The following is a 7,500-nucleotide window of genomic DNA, read 5'->3' on the forward strand; positions in this document are numbered from 1 at the left end:
GGAAGGGAGCAGGCAGGAGATAGGGATGAGTGGAGAGTGACTGTGTATTGGTGATATTGTTATGCAAAGAAGGGATGGATTGGGAATGGGGGGTATGAGGTGCTTATGCGTGAATGACATTTTGATGCAGCCCAGAGGAATTTCTCCCCGTTTTCTCTTTTTCTGCACGAGGGGACGGAGTGAGGGGGTCGCCGATTAAGTGAAGCGGCCTTGCTGTGGATGTACTGTGTCTTGCTACATTGCTTCTGACCCAGTGCAGTGGGCGGGATGTAGGGATGACCCGTCATCCATGAGGAGCTAAGATGAGAAGGGGAGGAAAGGGTGGGGGATGGGAGAGGAATAGGTGGGAGTAGGTGGTACCTCCCTTTTAAGGGGGGAAAAGGCTCCCGGTATATAAATAGATATATTTCCTATTTATTTACTCATTTATTCATTCTTTTATTTATTTATTTATTCATATGTTTATTTTTTGCTCGGATTCGCCCATTTTAGCCCTGATTCCTGAATTGGTTGACCATGTACATCTGAATTACTAAACCACGCGAGACGGAGGGCAACCTAAGATGGCGGTTTCCGACCCAACCTCCCATTCCCATACCTTTACACCTCCAACTACCTTAACCCCTCCCCCACCTCCTGACATTGCATATTGACCTGTACACTATTCTGTCCCTAGATATTCGGGGTTGACGAGGATGGATTAACCGTAACCCCCCAAAATTATATAATGTAACCTAACCTAACCTAATTCAGTACTTTGGAATTTGGTGAATGGTTCACCCTTGGGTAAATGATATTATCTTGGGAGTGAATCAAAACTGAATGAGGAAGGAAAGGAAATTTATTTGGTTTACTCAGATATACATATGGTTTATCCCAAGGTAGACGACATTATCTTGAGGTGAATCAAAACTGGATGGGGAAGGAAAGGAAAATTATTTGATTTATTCAGATATACATACGTATATAAATTTTGCTGAAGGCGTCTGCAATCAGCGATCGAAATATATAGATTTTTCCAAGTTAATATATAAATTTTGTTGCTGTGACGTAAGGAGAGATTCTGTTGAGACATTGGGATAATTATGATTTATGAGAAAGGTGGAAGGGGGAAACACGGGTCTTGATCCGATTATTCAATTTATTCCTGACCGGTTTCGCTTTACAGTAGCTTCTTCAGAGGAATGATGAAGAAACTACTGTAAAACGAAACCGGTCAGAAATAAACTAAATAATCGAATCAAGACCCGTGTTTCCCCCTTCCACCTTTCTCATAAGTAGAGATTCATGCACGAAGGAGAATTGAACGAAAATGGCCGAAAGAAGAGAAAAGTTGATGAAGAACAAACGGGATGTTGAGATGAAGACTCACATGTGAATGAAGCTGAGGTAGTCTAACAGACACTGACCTAACCCAACCGAACAGAAGCTACCCTAATTTGGGGGTAGGGAGGCGAATGTTGTGGGAGAGGGGAAGAGGGGGAGGGAAGTTCCCACGTGTCTACTAACCCCCCTACAACAGCCTCAGAACGCTGTGGACAGTAATACACTAAATAGATAAATAAGATAAAATAAGATAAATGAATAGATGAATGAATAGATAAACCATTACTATTTTGCAATATGCGTTTTTCTCTACATGAGACAACCAATACTAATCACTACACTGTCATTAGTATTTCCCATACGTACTGTTATGCAATGGTGTTGATTGTGTAAGGGGTAGTGCATTCACAGCTGCGAAATCACTACGTACCACGCCGTTATGGTCAAGATCTTGGTGGACAAGGGAAGGAGCGTGTCACCTACCACGTAGTCCAGTACCTGTTAGATCATGCAATTGACGTTAGGGTCCATCCGGTCTAGTTCAACAAGACCGTCCGTCCGTCATGCGTTAGCCCCGAAGTTGTCTAGTTCGTCGTCATGAGTCTGCAGAGACCTAGATCTTCTGCTTCGGAGGCGTCTTCCCGTAGCTGAATGAAATCGCCTGGCAGCTCGAAATAGTCCTCGACCCTTTCAGTGCAGAGGAGCCCCTCCTCACTCAGTTGAATGAAATCGCCAGCCGGCAGTTGGAGTTAACGAATGAAAAGGATACCTTGCCCTTGAAACGCCTCGACTATTTCGCTGTCACAGATCCCGGGAAGAGGTCTCACGAACTCCTCCTTCTCCTCCTCCTCCTCTCCTCCTCCCCTCCTCCTCCTCCTCCCCTCCTCCTCCTCTCCTCCTCCTCCTCTTCTCCTCCCCTCCTCCTCCTCCTCCTCCCCTCCTCCTCCTCCTCCCCTCCTCCTCCTCCTCCTCCTCCTCCTCCTCCCCTCCTCCTCCTCCCCTCCTCCTCCTCCTCCTCCCGTCCTCCTCCTCCTCCCCTCCTCCTCCCCTCCTCCTCCTCCTCCTCCTCCTCCTTCTCCTGCTCATCTTCTTCCTTCCGTTGACCAGCGGCAGTCAGGAGGAGTCTTGGATCTCTCCTCGTTTGAGAAACGGCTACATAGACTTCTGTGTTTGGACTCAAGACATATGGAAGAACATAGGAGAAGGAAAAGAAAGAGGAGGAGGAGAGTACATAAAGGATGAGGAAGGAAAGACAAATAATGAAAGAAAAGGACGAAGTAAAGATAAGAGGGAGAAAGGGAAATGGAAAAGGAGGAAAAGTAAGTAGAAAAGAGGAAGAAAGAGGAGGAAAACGACAGAAAAGAGGAAGAGAGGAAGTGAAGAAAAGGAAGGGGAGGGACAGGAAAAGAAGAGGTTAGGATGAAAAGTAAGTAGAGGGAGATGCAGAGCAAGGGAAGAAGAAAAAGGAAGAAGAACGGTAAAAGGAAAATGGTGGATAAGAGAAAGAGGATGTAAAGGAGGAGGAGGAGGAGGAGGAAGCGGAGGAGGAGGAGGTTAGGAAGAAGCGGAGGAGGAGGAGGAGAAGGATTACCACAGTCCTAGTAACAAGAACCTAGTACGACGTTGTGCATTGCGAGTTGTGTAATGACCTACACCAGCCTGGTCACATTACGGTCAAGAAGAAACGGAGATACAAAACAGCTGGCGAGGTTTACGTTTACTTCGAAGTAACACGGTCGGCGACACGTGGGTCTTGTAACTCCCATGGGGGCTGCTAATTGCTAAAAACAATCATAACACATCACAGCGCACTGCCCTCCGTCAGGTGCGTGTGTTGACTCCTTTGCATTGAAGGGCGTACACAAATAAGCGATAACATTGCATTGGATTGCAGTGGGAGATCTGAATGCCAACAGGAGAGCTTTGGGTTCATACCGAGGCAGGATACAGGGCAGTAATGAATAAGTATATAAACGAACCCTCAGTTCTATGTATGCATGTATGTATGTACAATATGTGTGTATGCATGTGTATGTATGCATGTGTATGTATATATACATACATACATATATTTTGGAAGCTCGCTGGCTGAACGGGTTAGGGCGTCGTTACTTTGCGGCGAAGGTCGAGGGGATGACGGTTCGAATCCTGTCACCGGCAAAGTTAAACCAAGGGCATGGTTCATTAAATTCCACGCTACAAACCCTTAATGAGGGCCACCGTCCTAGCCTTCCGATAGGGAGGAGTTTGCGACGTTAAACCATATCATATATATATATATATATATATAATATGTATATATATATATATATATATGTAAACATATATATATGTGTGTGTGTGTATGTATGTATGTGTGTGTGTGTGTGTGCGTGTGTGTGTGTGTGTGTGTCCACAATATACTTTAATTCTAAGCCATCAACATCGAGACTCGAGGAGGCCAACATGCATAAATTGAAACGTGTGTGTGTGTGTGTGTGTGTGTGTGTGTGTGTGTGTGTGTGTGTGTGTGTGTGTGTGTGTGTGTGTGTGTGTGTGTGTGTGTGTGTTGTTCCATAATACACTTTAATTCTAAGCCATCAATAACGAGACTCGAAAATTGAAATGTGTGTGTGTGTGTGTGTGTGTGTGTGTGTGTGTGTGTGTGTGTGTGTGTGTGTGTGTGTGTGTGTGTGTGTGTCCACAATATACTTTAATTCTAAGCCATCAACATCGAGACTCGAGGAGGCCAACATGCATAAATTGAAACGTGTGTGTGTGTGTGTGTGTGTGTGTGTGTGTGTGTGTATGTGTGTCCATAATACACTTTAATTCTAAGCCATCAACATCGAGACTCGAGGAGGCCAGCATGCAGAAATTGAAATGTGTGTGTGTGTGTGTGTGTGTGTGTGTGTGTGTGTGTGTGTGTGTGTGTGTGTGTGTGTGTGTCCACAATACACTTTAATTCTAAGCCATCAACATCGAGACTCGAGGAGGCCAACATGCAGAAATTGAAACGTGTGTGTGTGTGTGTGTGTGTGTGTGTGTGTGTGTGTGTGTGTGTGTGTGTGTGTGTGTGTGTGTGTGTGTGTGTGTGTGTGTGTGTGTGTGTGAAAACCCGCAGCCCCACAGTAACTGACAACGGCCACCGGGCCCTCCCATAGATCTCTCTGGGAAGATACTCTGGACGGACGTCGGTGTTGTATTCATTTGGCCTAGTATGGAATTGTTTCTGTGTCACAAACTTAAAATTGGAAGAGGAAGGTAACAGTCGCTAATTGGCATTTCTCCTTACATGAAAAAAGTGGAGGAAATACAGTTGAAGTTGACAGAAAGATCTTGGGCCCCGGTCAGGAGACCGAGTGTCAGCCCCCGAGATCGCACCTTCAGATGGAGGTGTGAGGGGGTTGATGGGTTTTGAGGAAGGGCGCTGGGGAGATGATTATTTCTGACGTCCATCTTGCAGGACCCTTTGGAATGTGTGTATTACTTCTTCAGTCGCCGCCTGACCATTTCTTTCATTCCCCCCCCCCCCCAAAAAAAATCAGGATTGGGGACAGGACTTTAGTAAATGATTGTACAAATTAGGGGAAGACTATTTTTTTTTCTCTACAACGTATCTCCTCTTATGCTTTATCTTCTTCCTCCGCTTCCTCCTTCTCCTCGTCTTCCCCACTTCCTCCTCTTCTTCCCAAACCTTCTCCTGTTCCCGCTACACATCCCCTCCACCTCCTCCCCTCTACCATCTTCTCCTCCCCTCTCCCTCCTGTTCTTCCTCTTCCTCCTCCCCTCTACCATCTTCTCCTCCTCTCCCTCCTGTTCCTCCTCTTCCTGTTCCTGCTGCACATCCCCTCCTCCTCCCCTCCACCATCCCCTCCTCCTCTCCCTCCTGTTCCTCCTCCTCCTCCCCTGTACCATCTTCTCCTCTTCCTCCTGTTCCTCCTCCTCCTCCTCCTCCTTCTCTTTTCTTTCTTTACTTTCTCTCCTTACTTCCCAGTAGCCTTTCTCTCTGTTTTCTCGTCCACCTTCTCTTCACCTTTCACTTTCCACGCTCTTTGTTCCTCTCACTCTTAACTTCATTTCTCCTCTTCTCTCTCTTAAGTTGAAAAGTCTGTGACGAAAGTGTCATACTTGATTGATTTTCTTCTGCCTAACACCGCGACAGCGGTGGCCTACTTTACATATTTTGTTCTGGTTTAGCTCCAAACTATCCTGTTCACCTCAAACGAGATTTGTCGTGATGATGTTGAATATCTTACTCAGCTTCGTTACATTTTATTATTATCATTATTATTATTTATTTATTTATTTATTCATTTTTATTCGTCTTCTTTCCACACCTCTCTCCTCACTTTTGTCTTCCTTTCTCCGGCTCTCTCCCTTCCACATCTCTTCCATATTCTTCCACATCATCCACTCTTGTACACACTCCTGTGCCTCACCCCTTCCACTGGACTGTTCCACATCCTCCACTGTGCTACCTTCTCCATTACTCCACATATTCGCTGTTCCACAACGTCCACAGTTTCTCATCCTTCATTGTTCCACATAGCTCACTCACTATTCCACTTTCGTCACTGTTCCACATTAATATTTGCTTGTTCCTGTTGAGCACTTTTTTCAACTTTCATTCCACTTTTCCATATCCGTTGATCCACATCACCTCTGTTCCACATCATCCACTGATCCACATTCAGTTTCCTGTTCCACATCCACAGTTGCACATCATCTCCCGCGTTCCATATGTTCCACTGTTCCACATCCTCCACCCTTCTCCTTTTTTTGCTCCACTTTCGGAACACCTTGCGTCAATCTCACGGCACTCGCCATCTCCACACACCCCTCCTTCTCCTCCTCCTCCTCCTCTACTCTTCCTGCTGTTATGTTTCTCTCTTCATCTCTCTCTCTCTCTCTCTCTCTCTCTCTCTCTCTCTCTCTCTCTCTCTCTCTCTCTCTCTCTCTCTCTCTCTCTCTCTCTCCCCCCCCCCTCTCTCTCTCTCTCTCTCTCTCTCTCTCTCTCTATCTATCTATCTATCTATCTCTCTCTTCTTCTCTCTCTCTTCTTCTTCTTCTTCTTCTTCTTCTTCTTCTTCTCTCTCTGCCTCTCTATCTGCCTCTTTCATTCTCTTTCTCTGTGTGTCTCTCTGCCTCTTTCTCTCTTCTACTCTCTCTTCCCACCTCTCTCTCTCTCTCTCTCTCTCTCTCTCTCTCTCTCTCTCTCTCTCTCTCTCTCTCTCTCTCTCTCTCTCTCTCTCTCTCTCTCTCTCTCTCTCTCTCTCTCTCTCTCTCTCTCTCTCTCTCTCTCTGCCTCTTTCTCTCTCTCTCTTCTTCTTCTTCTTCTTCTTCTTCTTCTTCTCTCTGCCTCTCTATCTGCCTCTTTCATTCTCTCTCTCTCTCTCTGTCTCTCTGCCTCTTTCTCTCTTTCTCTCTTCCTCTCTTCCCCCCTCTCTCTCTCTGCCACTCTCTCTCTCTCTCTCTGCCACTCTCTCTCTCTCTCTCTCTGCCACTCTCTCTCTCTCTCTCTCTCTCTCTCTCTCTCTCTCTCTCTCTCTCTCTCTCTCTCTCTCTCTCTCTCTCTCTCTCTCTCTCCCTCTCTCTCTCTCTCTCTCTCTCGTCGCCCAAGTCCATTCAATGTACCCCACTTTACCCACTCACCCACATCTTCCCCTTAATCGTCTCACCCAGAAGCCTAAGCAACCTATCAACTTCTTTGCCTCCACCTCCACCACTCCCTCCACCGTCGTCGCCGTCACCACCACTGCCTCCACCCCTCCCTCCACTGCCACTGCCTCCACCCCTCCCTCCACCACCACCCCCTCTGCCACCCGACTTCGATGTCGGTGCCTGGGCGATCAGTCTTCACATATAAACGTGTCGGTCACACGTCCATGTCATACTGCGCTCCTACCAGACGAACCTCGCGGAACACCTGCTGCTCAAGCCTGGTTCGATCCTAACCCGCGCCCCCCCAACTCCTCCTTCCCTCACTCGATCGCCCCGCCGGTGCCGAGGCTCCCTCGTGGGACACCTGTTGAAGAGTCGGAGACGGAGTGCCATCGACTTCGTTAACGCCTTCGTCAGAGAGTTCGGGGACTGTTGGTTCCCCGCGGGAAGTTGGCGTTCGAGTGAGTTCGATTTGGGAGCGGAGTTTGAAATCGAGTCTCTGAGCATATTTCCTTTCTTTACGTCGACTGT

The 7,500-nt window shown here is 47.0% G+C and overlaps 1 protein-coding gene across 3 annotated transcripts in view; it reads left to right on the plus strand.

Annotated features, from left to right (window-relative positions):
* LOC143035139 (sodium-independent sulfate anion transporter-like) overlaps positions 1-7,500 on the plus strand; it is a 178,184-nt gene that overhangs the window by 26,842 nt on the left and 143,842 nt on the right. For 2 of the 3 annotated variants that reach the window (XM_076201751.1, XM_076201752.1), the window contains exon 1: positions 7,168-7,500. This exon is cut by the window's right edge and continues 128 nt beyond it. The exons of the other annotated variant lie outside the window; for it this stretch is intronic. The gene's annotated coding sequence lies outside the window, so the exon portion shown is untranslated. Of the gene's footprint in view, positions 1-7,167 lie in introns of those variants that run through there. 3 annotated transcript variants of the gene reach the window in all.

This window comes from Oratosquilla oratoria, chromosome 18, assembly GCF_046742065.1.
Source record: "Oratosquilla oratoria isolate Oo_2021 chromosome 18, ASM4674206v1, whole genome shotgun sequence".
NCBI classification, from domain to species: Eukaryota; Metazoa; Arthropoda; class Malacostraca; order Stomatopoda; family Squillidae; genus Oratosquilla; species Oratosquilla oratoria.